Source organism: Erpetoichthys calabaricus (assembly GCF_900747795.2).
Source record: "Erpetoichthys calabaricus chromosome 1 unlocalized genomic scaffold, fErpCal1.3 SUPER_1_unloc_9, whole genome shotgun sequence".
NCBI classification, from domain to species: Eukaryota; Metazoa; Chordata; class Cladistia; order Polypteriformes; family Polypteridae; genus Erpetoichthys; species Erpetoichthys calabaricus.
This window is the reverse complement of record NW_026261600.1, coordinates 656,237-678,279: the sequence shown is the minus strand read 5'-3', so window position 1 is coordinate 678,279 and position 22,043 is coordinate 656,237. Positions and strand designations below refer to the sequence as shown.

Here is a 22,043-nt window from a genome sequence, read left to right as displayed (position 1 = left end):
TTTATGACCAGTGCTTTATTGTAACATGCTATCTGTCCAGCCGTGCTGTTTAGGATTACTGCTGGAGTTCATGTTCATTTTTATGAAGTGCTTGATGGAGTCTTTGAACCGTTTGCCTGGTGTTTGTGACCTGACATCCAGATATTCAGTGGTTTGCCAATTCGCAACATGTTTTTAAATCTGATTACTTGCTGTTATTCATATCATCCTTCAAATAACTGATATACTACATGCATACTCCTTTATGCTTTCATGCTGTGGTTTTCTGGGTTTCCAAAACAGTTACAAATGCAGCCATGAGGAGCGTGAAAAATAATAAAATATCATAATACAAGTCTCTTCTTTGCACACAGTTAGTTTCTTCCTTATTTTGTGGGGATTTCTTTCACCTGTTAAAGTTGCCAACACTGTGTGTGGTAGGAGACCACAGGTCTGTCAGTTTGTGTTACAGTAGTACAGTTTGATAAAGCAGGACAAATCGATAAAACACCGAATGCATTTCTTGATGCCAGCCCTTCTTATCCTAATCTTACATTCAACTTTTTCAACAGACTCTTAGTGCGGACCTCCAGAGCTCCACTCCATTGAGGAGGGTGTTACTTTATATTACACATCAGTGATGACACCCGGTTACATTATGGTGAAGGTCAGGGTTGAGGGAGGATTTATCTGACTCAAGTCCAGTACACCAGGTGACAAAACACTGCGATCCATTTGGGTGTCCAGTGAACTACTCAATCACAGACCCCTTCAGCTGGACCCATTGTCACTACCCGATCTGCGCTGCCCGCCTGATCTGCACACATGTGTATTGAAAGTCTACTTCATTACACAGTTTACGGTGCTGACCAATCTGTTTTACACAAGCGTTAATAATTTATGGAGTGTGTGATATCATATCTGAGCTAATGTGACACACTGCACATGTGCTTAATGAAGAAAATAAAATAAACTCCACTTTACAGCACGGCCCGATCTGAACTGAGCGTACCGATCCACCGCTCACAGGGCTGTATTGTCAGTTCAGTTCCACATCAGTTGATCATAATGAGAATATTATGGAAATACTTTGTTGTTCTGCCGAGATTCATTGTAGGCTGTGTCTTCAGGGCTTTATTAAGCAGGTTATTTTCCTCATTTTTATTACACAACAAAGCAAATTTAAACAAAAGAAAGGATTAAAAAATACAAGGATGTTGCTGGATTCAAGAACTTAAAAGATTTTGGTGGCCCCATATATATCTAATTAAAAATATAAACAATAACAAACTAAAAGAAAATGTTATTTTAAAAATGAAAGAAAACTTACAGTAAGATGGAAAATAATGTTTTTTGATTGCTTCCACTTTATTTACAGTATATTTGAAAAGTGTTCTCTTACTTGTTCTGATTACAAAGTCTTTGATCAGATCCTCACTTTAAGGTGCTGATCATTCATTCAGATTGAGATGTCAGGGAGGCAACTGAAGATCTCGGCTGAAAGCAGTGGACTGTAAGAGAGAAATGAGAGGAGATCTGTGAGTCACCACCATTGAGGTGGTAGGAGAAGATGGTGAGATGAAATAACATTGACAAAGGAACAAATGTACAAGGAAAAGAAAAGTGAACATAACACCAGTCCTTGAAGCACATCTGTAGAAATGTTCTGTCAAGAAGACAAGGAGTTAGACCAAGGAGACACAAAAGGATCGGTCCGATAGATAGATAGATAGATAGATAGATAGATAGATAGATAGATAGATAGATAGATAGATAGATAGATAGATAGATAGATAGATAGGGAGGTCTTGAACCTGTTCAAAGCAGAGCCGCTTATTCCAATTTAATTAGGAGAAGAGATAAGCAGGGAGTGGTGAACCATAACAAAGGCTGATGAACGGGCAAGGAGGATGAGGACAGAGGAGGGAGAAGCAGCTCGAGCAGATCTAAGAGCATTTGTGACTGAAAGCAGTGGAGTCTCAGTAGAGGGACCCTTGGAGAATCCACACTGAAGTAGATCTAGTTGATTATAGTCAGAGAGAAATGAAGAGAGGTGTTTATGAACTATGAGTTCTAGGGTTTTGGACAGAAATGTCAGAATGGACACAGGATGGTAATTCTCATGGGCAGATGGGATGAGAGATGGGTTTTAAGCATAAGGATTTAACAAGACGTCTTGAAATTAGTAGAGAAGATACTGGGGGTCAGTGAGGCACTGAAAAAAGAAAAGATAATAGGGGATCAAGGAAGGAGAGATGGACTGCAGAAAGGTGTGAAGAAATGGGGTCCAGAGCACAGGTCGGGGTCAAAAATGTCCGAGTCATTTAGAGCAGGGAAGGATGAAAGAGGAGAACGACACAGAGGAGACTCAGAAGATGTCTTTTGGTGAATTTGAAAGAGAAAAATGAAGCAAAATCATCAGGAAAGAATGACACAGGTCTTGGAGAAGCAGGTGGACTTAAGAGAGACTTAAAAGGTAGAGAAAAGCTTGTGAACATTTCTTTCAGAGAATATTATTAAAACGGATTTCTTTGGAGATACAGAGAAGAAAGAGAGGAGGGACCTATACTTATCCTGGAGAGATGGAAGTTTCTTATTATGATATATAAATAATCGTATCAAAAAACAAAACAAAAAAGACACCAAGAAGTTTTACTAAATTTTACAAGAGCTATTTACAAGAAATCAAAAGCGAAGGGAAAAAAGAATAATTGGAAAGAAAAATTCAGTCCATGATCAGAAAACCAAACGGCTCTGTGGCAGCCCCAAACAACCGCAGCTCCTCCGGTGATTCTGATGGTTTAAGGCAGGGGTAGGCAACGTCGGTCCTGGAGTGCCACAGTATGTGCAGGTTTTTGTTCCAACCCAGTTCCTTAACGAGAACTCAATTATTGCTGATGAAGCACATATTGCTTAAGTGACATTTTAATGCTTCATTTTAGTGGTCTCGCTTGTTAAGGTTCTCCAACCTTAATTGCTTATTTCAATCTTAAACTGCTGCATTCAGTGTTTTAATTGCTCCTTATTAGCAATAAGATGTAAAACAGGGGTAGGCAATGTCGGTCCTGGTGAGCCGCAGTGGCTACAGGTTTTCATTCAACCCAATTGCTTAATTAGAAACCAATCATTGCCAATCTCAGACCTTATTTAATTTTATGGCTTGTTAGTCTGTGCAATGTAAGGCTTTTATATCATAGATTTTTTTCCTTTCCAAGGATATCATCCAAATGATTTGAAGCCTAAAACAGATCATTTTCAGTCTGTCACATTTTTCTATTAAGTGTTTTATTAAATCAAACTGTGCATGATGAACACACACAGATGTAATTGGAAAAAAGCTAGCTGGAGAACTGCTGGCTGCTTTGTCTTTTACATCTTATTGCTAATAAGGAGCAATTAAAACACTGAATGCAGCAGTTTAAGATTGAAATAAGCAATTAAGGTTGGAGAACCTTAACAAGCGAGACCACTAAAATGAAGCATTAAAATGTCACTTAAGCAATATGTGCTTCATCAGCAATAATTGAGTTCTCGTTAAGGAACTGGGTTGGAACAAAAACCTGCACATACTGTGGCACTCCAGGACCGACGTTGCCTACCCCTGGTTTAAGGGGTTCCCATAAGGCAGCCGGATACTAAGCCACCCAGCCTCTCTCCAGGCAGCGCGACGGCTCGCTTAACTGTCACGTGATACTATGTTGCCCGCCGATGACGTCATCCAACGCGACAGCTACTGTACCCACGCTTCACTGTCTCGCTTTGTGAAACACTACGGACGCAAGGCTGTTGCTGAGTGAGAGAGAAGTGTGAACGAGTTCAGAAACAATCCCATCGCTAAGAGGCAGACAGTAAGTTTTCTGAGTTTTGGGGATGCACTTTATGAATGTGTGAGTTTTCATTCGCTCCATTAGAATCGCCGCGCGCGATTTGAATGAGTGGCGTGCGGCGCGTTCTTGTTAGTTAGCCCCCCGCCGAACTTTGCTCGAGTGAATCCTCCTGTGACCACCCGCGTGCTGTTTCTGTTCATTGGTATCTGCGGTTCACGTCATGTGTCTGAGTCCCAGATTTTACTTCGTACCACACAGTCACATCGCTGGCGTCTGTTCATTCATCTCCGTGTGTTCCTTTTGTCGATTCCTTCTCGAATCGCAGACATCGATGAGACGGCCATTCCACACGTACGGCGCTTTGATTTCTGCCTTTGTTTCAGTTTTGTCCTTCCGTGGTGTCCAGTAGTGATGGGCGGAGTGAAGCCTCACAAAGCATCAAAACGTTTGAAGCAATCGTGTCGGAAATCGTATGGCAGCTTCGAAGTATTTAACACTCACTTCTCTAGTGACACCTCCTGGCCATTTTCATTAACGTTTCACAAACTAATTATCCACTTCAATGACGTCTGTTAAAACTCTTATTGTTTTTACTTTTTCGCTGCTACATACTGACAACGAAGAGAAGGGTTCGTCAGCAGCTTCTAGTGTCTGATGTCAAAAAAAATTAAATATATATATATATACTAACGCCGACAGGCAGAATGTACTGTACGATAGCAAGAGTTAAACAAAATAGATAGAGATAGATAGATACTTTATTAATCCCAGGGGGAAAGTCACAAATAAGACGCCTCACTCAAGGATCCCCGGCTCTTTCAATTTGTATTTACTTTTGCACTGTATCATTATAATCGCTCCTGTTATTAGTATTATAATTAACCCTCATCTTTTCTTGAGGTCACATTTAATAGCCGTAAATGTTTTCTTTGTTCTGACTTAATTAAAACGGAGTAGACGGAAAATAAAGGTTTATCCCTGTACTTTTCCATGATATAGGTAAGCACATTTGAGAAAGAAAAGGTGAAATCCTTAAATCACGGATGTTATTATTCGATCAAGTATTGAAATATTTAATTTATTAATACTTTACAATATTTTGTGGAGCTCAAAAGTAACGAGTTCGCAACGAAGAAAAGACGCCGTCAGTGGCTCAACTGACTAACGTGGTTGCTTTTCAGATTCTGAGCGTAGTGCTAGCCCGAGTTCGATCCGAATTAAAGACTCCTCAAAATTAATAATAATAATAAAATGATCAGGAGTGAAATCTTTATAACCAGTTTGAACTAAATAATTTTGAGAGATACTGTGGAAGGATCGCATAAGAGATCTGTTAGGGAATCATTCCCACTTAGAATCGCCATCAAAATGCGATGACTAATTGCGTAAGGCAGCTCACGTATTTACATTAATCCATCTTCTATTCATTGCCATTTGACGCCCACGAACCCCTCCATTGAATAAGGTGATAACAAACCCACTGTGGTAGATCAGGGGGGTATTTTTCGTACGTGGATTAATCGTTTAGCCCGATGTAATTGTTGACGATTTGGCCTGATCCTGGATCTGTTGGTTTTTCGAAATTCTTCTTCTTCTTCTTCTTCTTCTTCTTCTTCTTCTTCTTCTTCTTCTTCTTCTTCTTCTTCTTCTTCTTCTTCTTCTTCTTCTTCTTCTTCTTCTTCTTCTTCTTCTTCTTCTTCTTCTTCTTCTTCTTCTTCTTCTTCTTCTTCTTCTTCTTCTTCTTCTTCTTCTTCTTCTTCTTCTTCTTCTTCTTCTTCTTCTTCTTCTTCTTCTTCTTCTTCTTCTTCTTCTTCTTCTTCTTCTTCTTCTGTCAGCAGCTCCCATTAGGGATTGCCACAGTGGATCATCTTTTTCCATATTACTCTCACTGCACCACTCGGAGTCTTTATATCACTGTATCTGAGTGTGAATCACAGATCTACAGCGATTGAATTATCGGTATACAGCATGAAGCACTCGCTGCCTCAGCCATTCGCTATTTTAACTGCTCTCATCCGACCAACGCTTCAGAGCCTTTCCTGTAAGGACCTTGCAGTTCACAAACAGTTTCATCCCAAGAACTACAAACGCACTCAATCAGTCCATCAAGTGCTCCTTGTAGAACTGTTTGTACTTGCAAGTTACTGTGAGGTAATTGTACTTATGGTACAGTTATAATATTATAAATATATTATATTATAAATATATTATATTATAATAAATTGCACAACCTGAGCCACTTTATAAAGTGCGTATTTACATATGATGACGATATCATTTTTAAGATGAAATGCAGCAAAATATGTTTATTATATTATACAGATAAAACTTTAACTACACGGTGCCGCAGCGCTAGCGACCTTGAGCTTCATGCTGTGCCTGGCGTGACACTGGAAGGATAGATGGATAGAATAATTAAACATTACGAAGATATTTCGATGTTCCTTAAAAGTTTTGAAGAATCGTCGTTCTAAGCTTACAGATGGCTTATCGTCTATTACAGAGCTGATTGTGTGGCGATTGGGTATTTGGAGAAAGAAAAGTAAGGACAGGAATTGGGGGTTAGTACGTTTGAAAAAGACAGTACTTCTGTAATAAAGCATTTAATTGAAGGTCGTGCATGGTGCAGCAAGCACCTTATGTAAGACATGAACAATCACTGCGCCACCGTGTTCCATTGTTTAAGAACATGCTTTAACTCATATCATCATGAAAATGATATCACGTATACTTTTCAGTATTTTAATTATTCAGAGAGCTGTAATATTACTAATGTAATGGATTCTGTGTCCTGTCAGAGGAAGAGCACATAGTGAATCAGGCACATAGAGCACATAGAAGATCAAATACAAAACAAAGCATTTAACGTGCTACTTTAGTTACGATGAGATTTGAGAAACTAGTAAATTAAACAATTTTAAGATGAAGTTTATGATGTTCAAGTTCAAGTAGGCTTTATTGTCACTTCAACCATATACAGTTAGTACACAGTGAAACGAAACAACGTTCCCCCAGGACCAAGGTGCTACATGCAACATAAATTTACAACATAAATTAACAGAAAAACTAAACTAGCTAACTAAGAGGCCTAGTTAGCTGGCTAGCAGAGACAAGACAGATTGACCTAACATGAATTACCTAACATGAATTACAGCATAAATCAACAAAAACTAACTAACTATCTAAGGAAGACTTTTTTAACCAGACAGCAGACAACAAAGTGCACGTGCAATGTGCAAACAAAAGCAACAAGTTACAGTGCGACAAAAAACACAAACGTAACATAATAATATGGTGGTGTGGTGATGAGTTGAGGTAGTGGAGAAACAGTAAACATTCCTTAGTTTAGCAGCAAAAAAATTAGGAAGTAAAGAAGTTAGTGCAAAAAGTAGTCCAGTAATGGATATTGTGCAAAAAAAGAAAGCATTTACAGGTTGGTGTGTACGATAGTTTGGTAGTGTAGGTCAGTGTGTTTAAGCTTGTGTTGATTAGGCAGTCCAATCTCAATGTTTTGAGGTAGTTGAGTTAAGCTAAGTGATAATGTGTGTGTGTGTGCGTGCGTGTGTGTGCGTGCGTGTGTGTTTATCAGTCCAGTCCCTTTTTGTTGAGAAGACGGATGGCTTGTGGAAAAAAGCTGTTGCACAGTCTGGATGTGTGTGCCCGAATGCTTCGGTACCTTTTTCCAGATGGCAGGAGGGTGAAGTGTGTGTGAGAGGGGTGTGTCCGATCAGCCACAATGCTGGTGGCTTTGCGGATGCAGCGTGTGGTGTAGATGTCTTCAATAGAGGGGAGAGAGACCCCGATGATCTTCTCTGCTGTCCTCACTATCCGCTGTAGGGTCTTGCGGTCCGATATGGCACAATTCCCAAACCAGACAGTGATGCAGCCGCTCAGGATGCTCTCGATAGTTCCTCTATAGAAGGTGGTCAGGATCGGTGGTGGGAGCTGGGCCTTTCTCAGTCTTCTCAGAAAGAAGAGACGCTGTTGGGCTTTCTTGTGTAGGGAGCTGGTGTTGAGGGACCAGCTGAGGTCCTTCTCCAGGTGGACGCCCAGGAATTTGGTGCTGTCGACGATCTCCACAGAGGAGCCGTTGATGCTCAGCGGAGAATGGTCACCTCGTGTCCTCCTAAAGTCAACAACCATCTCCTTTGTCTTGTCAACATTCAGAGACAGGTTGTTGTCTTTACACCAGTCCGTTAGCCCCTGCACTTCCTCTCTGTATGCTGACTCGTCGTTCTTGCTAATGAGACCCACCACGGTCGTGTCATCAGCGAACTTAATGATGTGGTTTGAGCTGTATGTTGCTACACAGTTGTGAGTCAGCAGTGTGAACAGTGATTAAAGTGGAAATTTCGAGATTAAAGTTGACATTTCTTGCTTTTTTCACACAGTGTGCCTATTTTTTTTTGTCTGTACCCTAATAAGCTTTCATATGACACTCAGACAGTCCGCTACGAGTCGCCTTTTCACGCCGACTTTGATATGTGACAATTTTTTTATTTCGGGCACTGTGCGACTTTGTGAACTTGAGCTCTCGAGTTTCTCCGACACACTATGTCACTTGATCAACTTCCTTTTGTTGCTTATATAACTGTTTAAACCAACAAATGGTACGTTTTACTTTGCCTCCATTTGGTATTCGCTGAAGTTCTTCACAGAACGCTGAGCTTAAGGGCTATTTATATTGATTTGCATATTCAAAGAGGCGTAATTCTTGGAGGAGTTGGGGTGGGACAGCAGGCGCGTGTACATGCGTTAATTGCCACTCTGAGTGGGATTTATGTAGCAGAAGAACGCGGAAGTTGGCAAACGCACAGATTCCTGCATCTGGATTTTTCTGTGCGTAAGCACATTTCAGCTTTTGTGCTTACGTCATGTTATAGTGCGAATTCTACGCACGGCGTTATGCGTGAGGTCCCTGGGGTTTGCGTCGTTGATCCTCCTCTTGTGAAAGGTATTTTTTTCAATTCCTCCATTTAACAAAAATTTCGAACTTGAACAGATATCGAGCTATCGAGGGAAGGTTGGGCCGCCATAGTCGGGCAGGGGGCACACGTCCCTAATTATATTGTGTATGTAAAGAGTTTCACTGTAAAATGTAATATGCTTCATAGTTGAGTGTTTGAAGACCCTGGTATCGTAATGAATTTGTAGTGTAGAAAAACAAACTGCTGTGCAGCATGCCTAAATGTGTCTTTTCGTTTCTGATCGCTATACGGCACTACCAATTGGAGACAATTCGCTATAAACAGTTTCAGCCAATCAGCGCCTTCTAAACATGCAGAATGACAGTGTGACCCTTTATTGTAGCGGCGCAGCATCTTCGTACAGTCAGTCATTGTCCCGTTAGACTGTTTACTGTTAAGTGCTGCTTCAGGTACCGTTTATAGTGCAACAGGTGGCCTACGTAGTTCTTAAATCGATATTGAAATGCACAGACAAGTCTCCTAAATTATTTATTGAAATGCCTACATTTACAGTGTCCGTTTTAGGAAGTCGTAGTTTTTACTTGTTCCCGTTATTAGGAATTATAATTTCTCATTGTCACATATTATTCGTTACTACTCGCGAGTCCCGTATCATTGAGATTCTGTTTTATGTTCTGTATAAGCAAACTTTTTAAAAGGAGCGTTAATTGAACTGACTATAGCAGACTTGTCATCTTCTTTAAATGACTTTATTGATTTGATATTGACAATTAATCATAAGGTCAAAAACCAAGGAGGATATGAGTTTGCATGGACTGTGCTGTTTCTTTGTTTTCGTGACATCGCGTCAGTAGAGAGTGCGTCACGTTAACAATGCATTCTGTCCTAAATGACAGCACACACGCTTTTTGATATTTCCTAAAGGCCAATATGTCTCAGTTTGCTCATTAATATATTTTGACAGTGTATTTTAGTGAGATTGATTATAAACATATTACCCATGTTCATTTCCCATGTAGATATGTAATGTTTGGTGAGAATAAATAAAAAAGTAACAACACATATAATAGTTATGTTGCATTGTTTATGATTAACAAAATTCATCGTTCATCTGAAATGTTCTACTTATACTGTCAATTTTTTCCACTTCTGAAGATGTACATTTTCGGTATTCTCCATTGCATTTGTCCCCCAGTGTAACGTGTGGCAGACGAGCTCAAATAATGGGAGACAAGGCACCTGCCAGTTTACTGTTATTATTGAACATGTATGTAGAGGAAATGTTTGTCTTATGTGTATGAAAGGAAAGACGTTAAAGCCTTGAATGAAACTGAGTGTTGATGCTTTGGGTGACATGACAGGTGAGGAGCAGGGAACGTTAAATGTGACAGTGACTGCGGGGGATTGTGGAACTGAAGATGGTTTAAGAATACAGAAATGACAAAAGCTTAGTCTTTCAATAATTCTATTTTCATCAGTCTTTTACTCTGTTGTGCTGCACTTCAGAAGGCTACTTATTTACCCCCCTTTGAAAAGAAGCATTCACAAGGAAAGGATGTTGCTGACAAAGTCAGGTGCTTTTTTGAAAGTTTGGCTCCAGATGTTCTTATCCAGCTGCTCCTTCTTGTCAGTACTTGAGTGATCTTTATGTCCTCCTCTGGATGAATTCACAAAGTTTCTTTACAACATTTTTGTCTCATTCATGCAGAAATCCAGAGGCTTTCACTAAATTGCAGAAGACAATGTTGATTGCACTGATTCTGTTTTTAAAGACAGTTGTGATTAGTTATGCAGCACTCGCTTTAACTCACATTGCTTTTTGGAAATCAATACAGTAATCCCTCCTCCATCGCGGGGGTTGCGTTCCAGAGTCACCCGCGAAATAAGAAAATCCGCGAAGTAGAAACCATATGTTTATATGGTTATTTTTATATTGTCATGCTTGGGTCACAGATTTGCGCAGAAACACAGGAGGTTGTAGAGAGACAGGAACGTTATTCAAACACTGAAAACAAACATTTGTCTCTTTTTCAAAAGTTTAAACTGTGCTCCATGACAAGACAGAGATGACAGTTCCGTCTCACAATTAAAAGAATGCAAACATATCTTCCTCTTCTGTGCGTCAGGAGCAGATCATGTCACAGAGATAGAGAAAAGCAAACAAATCAATAATGCTGTTCGGGTTTTAAGTATGCGAAGCACCGCGGCACAAAGCTGTTGAAGGCGGTAGCTCACATCCCCTCCGTTAGGAGCAGACAAAGAGAGGGAGAGAGAGAGAGACAGAGTTTGTTTTTCAATCAAAAATCAATACGTGCCCTTCGAGCTTTTAAGTATGCGAAGCACCGTGCAGCATGTCGTTTCAGGAAGCAGCTGCACAAAAGATAGCAACGTGAAGATAATCTATCAGCATTTTTAGACGAGCGTCCGTATCGTCTAGGCGTGCGAACAGCCCCCCTGCTCATTCCCCCTACGTCAGGATCAGAGAAAGTCAGCGCAAGAGAAAGAGAAAAGTAAGCTGGGTAGCTTCTCAGCTATCTGCCAATAGCGTCCCTTGTATGAGATCAACTGGGCAAACCAACTGAGGAAGCATGTACCAGAAATTAAAAGACCCATTGTCAGCAGAAATCCGCGAACCAGCAAAAAATCCGTGATATATATTTAAATATGCTTACATATAAAATCCGCGATGGAGTGAAGCCGCGAAAGGCGAAGCGCGATATAGCGAGGGATTACTGTAATACAAATTAGCTACAGATCTGGGAATCACTGAATATTAAAAACGTTTAATGAGGAGTGTCTTGCACATATACTGGTGTAATGACCACGTCGGCTTTAGTGAAGCATTTCTTAGCCTCTCTGCTATGATCGATATGGGGTAGAGTAGATTCTGGATTGTTATAATACGTGCTACCTTACACAAAATATGCTCATCAATTTGTTACAGATTCTAGGTGGACACGATTCCACACCAAGGATAAAGGTGCCCCATGTAAATCGTTCATAGTGTTCCCAAAATATATTTGTTAACTTACAGACAAGTACTACATAACTGTTTCGTACAAAGTTCTTATTTTAACATGCGCGAGCCCCAATTAGGATTTGAACTTGCGTCAGCATACCTTATCATTGTAGCAGGCACAAGTGCTTTTACTCTATGAGCCAAAGCAGTTCAGCAGACGAGTGAGTACCAAATCGACTGCTGACTGTGCGGATACCAATGACGTCATTACGCTAGCGTGCCTCAAAATCACGTGACGGGCGCATTTGAAACAAGCCTCGAAGCGGAGCGCTTGACACAGTGTTGAAACTTCAGTATTGAGCGGCCGATCACTACTCACAAGACTATCTGACAGAGAGACACGAGAGCACAGTGCAGTAAGCCAAGTTGTATTGTATATATGTATAAATGCATTTTCTAAAATTATTATTTTTGCAAATGCTGTTTGCTATAATAGTTAAAAAAGTGATTTGACCAGCTTTATAAGTTTGGCTTTAACATTTACATACACAGTACAGTATTTCAACTACAGAGTTTGGATCAATAAATACTAACAGTGCTCACCTTGGAGTGTCCTGTGTCTGTGTGCCTGTGTGCCGGTGACTTCTCTAGCGCCTTCAACACAATCCAACCTCTGCTCCTTAGGGGCAAGCTGACAGAGATGGGATTAGATTCATACCTAGTGGCATGTATCGTGGACTATCTTAAAGACAGACCTCAGTATGTGCGTCATGGGAACTGCACGTCTGACATTGTGGTCAGCAACACAGGATCGCCACAAGGGACTGTACTTTCTCCGGTCCTGTTCAGCCTATATACATCGGACTTCCAATACAACTCGGAGTCCTGCCATGTGCAAAAGTTCGCCGATGACACTGCTATCGTGGGCTGTATCAGGAATGGGCTGGAGGAGGAGTATAGGGTCCTAATCAATGACTTTGTTAAATGGTGTGACTCAAACCACCTACACCTGAGCACCAGCAAAACCAAGGAGCTGGTGGTGGATTTTAGGAGGCCCAGACCCTCATAGACCCAGTGATCATCAAAGGTGACTGTGTGCAGATGGTGCAGACCTATAAATATCTGGGAGTGCAGCTGGATGATAAATTAGACTGGACTGCCAATACTGATGCTCTGTGTAAGAAAGGACAGAGCCGACTATACTTCCTTAGAAGGCTGGCTTTCTTCAACATCTGCAATAAGATGCTGCAGATGTTCTATCAAACAGTTGTGGCGAGCGCCCTCTTCTACGCAGTGGTGTGCTGGGGAGGCAGCATATCAATTATGGAGAATCCACTGCATCCACTAAACAGTATCATCTCCAGACAGAAGAGCAGCTTCAGCGACAGACTGCTGTCACTGTCCTGCTCCACAGACAGACTGAGGAGATCGTTCCTCCCCCAAACTATGCGACTCTTTAATTCCACCCGGGGGGGGGGGGGGGGGGGGGTAAACGTTAATATTTAACATTATACATAGTTATATTCTGTTTTTTCACCTGTATTATTATCATTCTTTAATTTAATATTATTTATTGTATCAGTATGCTGCTGCTGAAGAATGTGAATTTCCCATTGGGATATCTATCTAATCTATCTATCTAATATATCTATCTAATCTATCTATCTAATCTATCTATCTAATCTATGCCGTGTCTCTCAGCCTCTCTCATGTGCTCCGGGTGGACATCTTTGAAATTTGTCGTGTAGCAGGGAGAATTCAAACTGATCTGCCACAGTACTTCAAATATTATATCAGTTAGAGAATTTGAGTTGATATGCTAGTTTTTATGGGTGTCAGCACATAAAGAAGTCAAAGGAAACAATATTGTTGATGATTTAACAGTCTGACACAACTGAAAATCAATGAGATGTGGCTTATCATGTGGGACACTGACAGTAAGGGAAGGCAAATGTACAGAGTAGAAAGCAGAGTTAGATTAATAGGAAAAGGGGGCAGAACAAGAAGAGAAGAAATGATATTAACACGTATAGGGATTGGGCATATTAGGTTTAATTATACACAATTCAAGACAAGGCAGCACCAGTCTGGAGTGTGTAGATCACGTAATCAGCTAGAGACTGTAGAGCGTATATTATTAGGGTGTGTGGCATGTAAATTACATCAAGTTCAACATTTTAAATCTCTAAAAATGGGTAAATTAACATTACAACAATTATCAAAGTATGAAGAGGAGTGTAAATTGATTCATAGATTCATATTAACTTATATAAAAACTGTAAGGTTATTTGAGAGTGCGATGTTTCGCTGAAAAGTCTTCACATTAAGAATTTGAACACGGAGAGACAAACAAGGATAAGTGCTCAGGGTTTGGAGATACCGTTTTATGGATGTGTAAGTTTTCATTCGCTCAACTCAGAGTTGCTGCACGTGACTCAAGTGGTGGACGAACAGCGCAACCTCCAGCCCAGCACCGAACTTTACTTGAATCAATCCCCCTGTGGTTGCCCACGTGTCTTTTCTATTCAATCATCAGTGTGTGTGTCTCCAGTTCACTTAGCGTTTTCAAGTCCGTTTTCTACTTCACATCGTCCAGTCACACCGTCGCCACCTCCTACTCTACATTTTCATTACTTACCGTGTATTCCTGCATTCCAAGCTCATTTGACAAAGATTAAGGAGAAAGTGGTGCAGATTGATTTACAACTCCAAATGCCACCTTCAACTGACCAGCAGAAAGCTGGTAAATACATTAATTCAAGAAATAATCACAATTTGAGGAAACCGAGGCCAACAACAGCCACTGTTAAACATAACATAAAAAAGCATATAGATTTTCGATAATCGATTTGTGGATTAATTATTAAGTAGGGCTAACATTTACCTCTTCAGTGTTCACTGAGACAATCACAGCACCAGCTTTTGATCTGAATCAGCAAGATCTACCCCCCCCAAAACAAAGTAAACCCAAGATCATAAAATCAATTTAAAAACCACCACCAGCTGAAATGTTTACCTCTCCTGCCCCCTCAGTCAGTCCACACGGTGGGTGACTTTCTCACAGCACAGTAATCACCTCACACACTAAATGATGCCCTCTTAAGAAATACCAGCACAAGTCTCACCTCCACTCGGCGATGTCACCTGTGTGTCCACCTGCGACCAAACTCCCTAATTATTAAGCTGACCACCACGACCTCCCTCACTAACTGGCTCAAGTGACATATGTGTTGTATCAAAGTCTCTCTTCTGAAGTTGTACCCAAAAAATTAAAAACATGTGCACCAATTTAAACAAACAGATTAAGCAGATCCAGTGATCAGCAATAGATACAACAGACTTAGTGGAACTTTATTTGTCACAAGGTAGAAGTTACAGAAATTCAAGTGTCTTTAGGCATAAGTGGTGAAGTTTTAATGAAGCTGATTCTTGTTCTTTTCACAGAGAAAAAGCAAAAGCTGCTGTTTACTGGAACATCTCAATGGATGTGAAATGGGACACCTGTGATGTGGATGCAAATATCATGGAAAAAACTGTAAATATTAAGGAGGACAACTGTGAGTGGGAGTCCATCTACATTAAACAGGAAAGTCTGAGCATCAAGGAGGAGGACAGTAAACTGCAGCCAGTGAGCATTAAAGAAGAACCTGAAGAGAAGTCTGTCAATATTGAGACACATAACCGTACAAATATGGACAGTGTAAAAGAAGACAACCTTCAAGATGGAGTGGTGACCAGGTTAGACTCTTCTTATAGCAGACACTGTTCATCTCCAGAGGCTTCTATCAATGTGAAGTCTGAATCATTAGAGTTTGAACCAAAGAGGGCTGTGGAAACTACATCTGTTAGAGCTCAGAAAAATAAGCGACCATCTTCAAAGAAGTCTGGAAAAAGTAAGTGTAAAATAAAAATGTCTTAAGATTTAGAGTTGGGGTTTATGAGCTTGAAAGGTTGGGTCTTGTGATTTTTATGAGAAACTTAGAAATGGAGTGAAAATACTTTATTTTATTGTGTGTTTAAATTTATTGTGAGATTTCATCAATTGTAAGGTTTAGCAATTTGCTATTCTTCCATTATAGTGACTTTATGCAAAAGTCCTCAGCCTATCCTCGATAAAGAGTGCTATACAAATGTCCAAGAGCAAGACAAAGGTATTGATCCCTCTGGAATTTCCTGGGTATCCATATTAATTCCTCTTAACAATGTGGTCTGATCTTCAACTAAGCTCCGATTACAGACGGCCTCAGTTGTCCTAAACTACTGTAATAACACAAACAACTGGACGGCTTCTTGTCAGTCCTGAACACATTCACATTGTTTAAACATTCACAGTCCACTCCCTGACCCTCCTATCTTTACAGACTGGTTGGCCCTTCTTTAACAGTAATGACCTAAACAGAACTTTTTGTAGCTACTGATCAGCAATGAATTTTAACCCCTTCCTTCATTCCAAACCTTTTCAGTTCCTTCATCCCTGAGAGCCCTTTTCTGATCAGTTCTCTTTAGGTCAGGCCACAGCATCTCGTGTCTCTTATTGGCTGTTCCAGAACACCAGCATGTAAAGTATGTTTAACCCTTTCTGTTTCTGATTTCTTCCTGTTGTTGAGCTCATTGTCCTGTGTCATCACTCAACTTTTGTTAAGCTTCTACTATCCTGATATTTTTCTGTCAGATTTCTTGAAAATATTTTCAATTCAGTGACAAGAGTTCTAGGCCATGAAGAAACAAACAGGCCAAACTATGATGCTCCCTTCACCTTGATGATTTAGTATCAATGTGCGCTTTTGTATTACTTCCAAACATAGTGTTGCATGTTTTGACCAAAGACTTCAAGTTTTGTCTCATTCATTCACAGATCATTGTCTGTTCTGGAACATCATGATGATCTTTTACAAGTTTTCAGATGTGCAGATGGTTTTGCTAGATTGCATTGATTTCCTTGGTGTTGTCCTTCTGTAATCTACGTTCTTACGCTTTTCTCCATAAGAACACATGGACAGAGACTTTCTCAAGTCCCGGAGACTTCTGCAGGCCCTTTGCTCTGCCTGTCTGGGTTCCTATTCACCTCTGCTTTCATGCTGTGATCTTTGTGGGTTGCCCATTCCAGTAGTGAGTTTCCTCCATTTTTGTAGACAGTATGGCTTTCTATGCATTGATGGACACCCAGGTCTTCCAAAATTCTTTTATCACATTTGCCAGCTTTACACATCTCTTCAGCTCTTCTAAGGTTCTTGTGACATCCTTACAGAAGTATTTGGATGAAATGTCAAACCTTTGGATTACACATTGAAGCGGTGGATTGCAGAAACAACTTCCACTGATATGCTGACATCATTCTTATATCATAAAGTGACAAAGGTTGTGTGTTCTGTGCTAGTCTATGATCCTTCTATGCGAGTGTGCATTAAATATGACTTTTGCTCCTAAACTGTTTGGTTTTTTTTTGGTAGGCTATTAAGCAGCAGTGAAGCAGTTTAATAGTTTTTAACGTTTTTTTTTTTTTCTTTTTACAATGGTGTTTTTTTGTTTTTGTTTTGTGATTCACACAACAGCAGGTGTCACTCCAGTCTTACTCCAACCTTTGGGTTTGTGGGGCAGAGGCAAAGCTTTTGTAGTAGCCGACAAGTCAGTGTGATAGCAATAAACAGGCAAGAGTAACTGTGATTTGTTAGCAGAAAGAAGTTAAACATTTTACATATGATGCAGGATGGATTCAAAGTAATTAATAAAATCTCTGGAGTGGGTAAATAAGGAGGTAAAAAAGAAGCTGCAAAGGAAAAAAAAAAAGAACATCTGAATAAGTCATTTAAGATGAATAACCCCAATGCTAACAGTAGTGCATTTGAGAGCAACCATTAGGAAAGATATGAGGTCTGTAAAAGACAGTTAAAGAGAAATATTGTAGCCAAAGACATTCTTTCAGTATTTTAGGAGTAAAATAACAGTCAAGGAGGAAGTGAAGTGCTGCATGAACAATAAAGGGGAATTACAATACACAGATAGTGAAATATAAAATGCTCTAAGCTTTCCATTTTCTGAAGATTTCATGTCTGAAAAAGTGGATAACCTCTCAGTTGTAACAGGGACTACTAAGGAGGTACTGAGGGATTTGGAAATTGTAGAGAGAGAAGTGCTGCTGAGATTGAATTGGTTGAAATCAAACAAATCTCCAAGACCAGATGCTATTTATCCTCAAATGCTTACAGAGTTTAGTGAATATATATATAATCCTTTGATGGATATTTTTTAGTAATCACTGCTCTCTGGGACAATTTTTATGAACTGGAAAATGTAAGCCCATTATATAGAAAGGGTGATTGGGAAAATTGAAGTATCAACAGGTCAGTAAGCTTAACTTGCATCACAGGAAAATAAATGAAAGGAATTATTAAGGAAAAGATTGAGTGACACACGGCAAGAACAGGAGGTTTTTTTAACAGTCAGCATGGATTCAGATGAGGGAGGTTGCATTTTACTAACATGCTGGGAATCTATGAGGAACCAACCAAAGGATATGATCAAAGTGGAACAGATGATATTATTTATCTGGACTTTCAGAAAGTATTTGATAAGGTGCCACTAAACTAAAAGAAGTGAAAGTTCAGGGTGTGGTGTGTAGATGGGTGCAGAATTGGCTAAACACAGGAAGCAGAGGGTTATGGTGCGAGGAACCCTATCAGAACTGGGTGGTTGTAAGAGTAGTGTCCTACAAGGGCCAGTGTTAGGGCCACTACTGTATAAATATATTGTCACAAACGTGTGATTGGGAAGCCGCTAAATGGCATAAATGATAGAAATACCACGCCAGACCAGGGGGCGGCAGGGTGCGCTGACTGTCTCTCTCAATCTCTCTGCATGGAAAATCCTGCAGGGTCCTGGCACCAATGATGACATCACTTTCGGTCCCAATAATGTCACTTCTGGTTCCGGGTCTGATGACTTCATTTCTCTTACCGGCCTTTAAAGCTGCCATCTTACCTCCATAATATCCAAACTATTTTGGACTCAAACCTGTGAACATCTCTTTTCAATTTTCTTCAATTTTGCAGCCAGGAAACAATATACGGGTGGCTGTCCCAAACCTTTATGATGTCAGTGACACATCTTTGTGACAGTGGCTTTTTAATATCGGTTGAATTTTCCCAAATATATTGCGTAACTGTGCGATATATTCTAAAATATTGGTAGAGGGAAGTGCCTCTTCTTCCCATCCTTCTTTTAAAATATCCAATATTCCCTGAGGTTGTCATCCTTATAACAATTCAAAAGGAGAGAACCCTGTCCCTGCTGACCACCTTGCGGAGCATTTGTTTGAGAATCTGATTAAATCTCTACTAGACCATCGGTTTGTGGATGATACACCGCAGACTTTAAATGCTTTATTTTAAGTAACTTGGCCATTTCCCTAAATGTTTTCCAATGTGAAAGGCATCTCTTGGTCTGTAAGGACTTCTTTAGGGATGCCATCATGCACAAAGACCCCTACATTTTCCCGTGTGATAGCTTAAGACGTGGCTGAGCGCAAGGGAACAGCCTCTGGATATCGAGAAGCATAATGATATAAATGATATGGATAGGAATAAAAATAACAAGGTGGTTAAGTTTTCAGATGATGCCAAGGTAGGTGGATTTGGCAGATAATCGAGAATCTGTTGAATCCTCACAATACAGGGATTTGGACAGTACACAGGCTTGGGCAGATTTGTTGAAGATGAAATTTAATTTAAGTAAATGCAAAGTATTACATGTAGGAAGTAAAAAATGTATGGTTTGTGTACACAATGGAAGGTCTTATGAGAAGGATTTCTGAGTTGTAGTGAAGTCATCACCACCGACTACTAGAAAGTGTTCAGAAGTCATTAAGAAGGCTAAGAGAATGTAAAGGTTATTTAGCGCCCTGATGTGTGGAGTACAAGTCACAGGAGGTTATGCAGAGGCTTTATAAAACACCGCAGGCCGCATCTGGAGTACTGTGTGCAGTTTTAGTCTCCAGGCTACAAAACAGACCTAGAAGACGTAGACAAGTCCAGTGAAGAGTGACTAGGCTAATTCTAGGGATGTCGAGGTATGAGTTATTGTGACGATGCAGGTTCTGCTCCATGCTCCCATCTGTCTTTTGGGAGCTCTTGAACCCGACACCATCGGTAATGTCACTGATGAGCTGGACAGTGAGGCACAACAATGTAACAAGGGGATGGTGCAAAAAGTGCAAAGTGCTTTATTAAAACAACAATCAAAATCAAAACAGTGTTCAAATAAATAAGTGCAGCGTCTCTCAAAAATCTTCAAATAAATAATCCAATAAAGCGCTGTGAATTGTGGAGGTTAAAAACAATAAATTAATCCTTTAAAAATGAGGTTAAAACAATGCCTTTCTACTGGTGACTCTCCTGCTTCTCCCATCCAGCCTATGCACCAGGGGAGCCACCCTACTTGCTGCTGACCTTCTTTCTGCCTTCTCCTGCTGGTCTGTTCGCCTCGCCGATCCCTGGGTCCGGTGGGCTTCACCTGACTGTAACTTGGGCTCCCCAGCGACCAGGGCGCTCACGCCTGGGCTTTCACATCTCAAGTCCCAACTCCCACTGCCTTCCTGGCCTTATGCGGTGAGCCATCCTCCTTCCGGTCACTCCAGCTCCTCAGTAATGCTCAGCGGGAGCGACCACCACCGCCTGCTTCTGGGGTGCTGGCCAAACACCCAGGCTCACTGCTCAGCTGCAGGTGTTCTCTACTACGAGCACCTTCGCTCGTTCATGCACCGGCTTTCTCCTCCCTACTTCCTGCCTTCTGTCCTTCTCAACCTCCATCCATTTTTTTTTTCCCTCTTTTTTTTCTCTTCCCTTTCTAGTCACCTTACGCTTCTATTTATCATGGGGACATGGATCAGATGTGGCAATTGGCAACTCCTGGCATCAATTACGGATGCAGACGACTCTTCACCTGTGCACTTAAGTGAGGACCGTCTGCATCACAAATCACGTGGGAAACGCTCCGGTCACACATACCATGACCCCTCTCTCTAAGCCGCTAGTGCGGTGATTATTTATTTTAAAAAGTGGCCTTTTTGATGTGAGATCAAACTTTTCAGTTTAAGCAAATGGAGATTAAGAGGAGGCATGACTGAAGTATTTAAAATCATGAAGATAATTAAAGCAGTCGAGCTCTACTTGGCTGATAATTTAAAAAGAGTTCAACAAGAACAGGAGGACACAGTTGGAAAGTTAAGGGAAAATTTTACATAAACATCAGAGAGTTTTCCTTCACACACAGAAACACAGACATGTGGAATAAATTACCAGGTAGTGTGCAGAGAAGGACTTTAGGGACCTTCAAAACTCGAGTTGATGTTGTATTAAAGAAACTAGGTGGATCAGATTAGCAGATTGGGATGACTTGCCAGTTCTCAGAAAGTTATTTGTAAAATTTCCAATTTCTGTTTACACAAAGGAAAGTAACTTTGCAAGGCTCTCTCTTTGTTTACCTTACTCCTCTGTATGAGAAGGGGGTCTCTGGCCATTAGACTCACAGGACATCAAGGCAACTCATGTACTCTTAATTTAAGAAACAGAATAATACAATGTGTTGAGAAATACAAGGATTATTTAAATTTGATAACTGATTATTTGTTGACAGTGAAAAAAGGACGCAGACAGATGAGACTTACAAGCATATCACAGAAGAGATTGCTTCTTTACTTGCTGTTTAGAGTTCTAATTTGTCTTGGCTCAGAAGTACTAGGGTGTTGTACCGTGTTAGCCATTATGAATGTAGAAAAAAGCCAAGCAAAATGACACCTTTTATTGGCTAACTAAAAAGATTACAATATGCAAGCTTTCGAGGCAACTCAGGCCCCTTCTTCAGGCAAGACATCTGTGCATGTGCACGCGCTTTCCACCACTCCCCAATTCCTCCCAGAATTATGCCTATTTCAATATGCAAATCAAAATAAATAGCCCTTAAGCTCAGTGTTCTGTGAAAAGACGATTGCAGAAGCACAGGGGAAAATAGGAGAATTTCAGCGAATAAAAGCAAATTAAAGGTGAGTCATAGCCCACCGTCTGAGTGTCATATGAAAGCTTATTAGGGTACAGAGAAAAAAAAAAAAACAGGCACACCGTGGCAAAAAAAAGCTTGAAATGTCAACTTTAATCTCAAAATTTCCCACTTTAATCACGTAGTTTATTTTGTCCATTAAAGTAGAACATCATAAAATTCATCATTAAATCGTTTAATTTACTAGTTTCTCAAATCCCACCGTAACTAAAGTAGCACGTTAAATGATTTGTTTTGTATGTGTTCTTCTATGTGCTCTGTGTGAATCACTATGCGCTTCTTAAATGGGCTTTCTCTTTC

The 22,043-nt window shown here is 40.4% G+C and overlaps 2 protein-coding genes across 3 annotated transcripts in view; both read left to right on the top strand.

Moving 5' to 3' along the window:
• LOC127526444 (gastrula zinc finger protein XlCGF57.1-like) overlaps positions 1 to 22,043 on the top strand; it is a gene marked incomplete at its 5' end in the record, with an annotated part of 218,960 nt that overhangs the window by 23,816 nt on the left and 173,101 nt on the right. The gene's annotated exons all lie outside the window — the stretch shown is intronic.
• The window catches only part of LOC127526442 (gastrula zinc finger protein XlCGF7.1-like), a 620,518-nt gene continuing 602,188 nt past the window's right edge, over positions 3,714 to 22,043 (top strand). Inside the window, exon 1 of one of the 2 annotated variants that reach the window (XM_051922002.1) lies at positions 3,714 to 3,831. The gene's annotated coding sequence lies outside the window, so the exon portion shown is untranslated. The remainder of the gene's footprint in view (positions 3,832 to 22,043) is intronic. The other variant, XM_051921999.1, reaches the window with a different exon arrangement.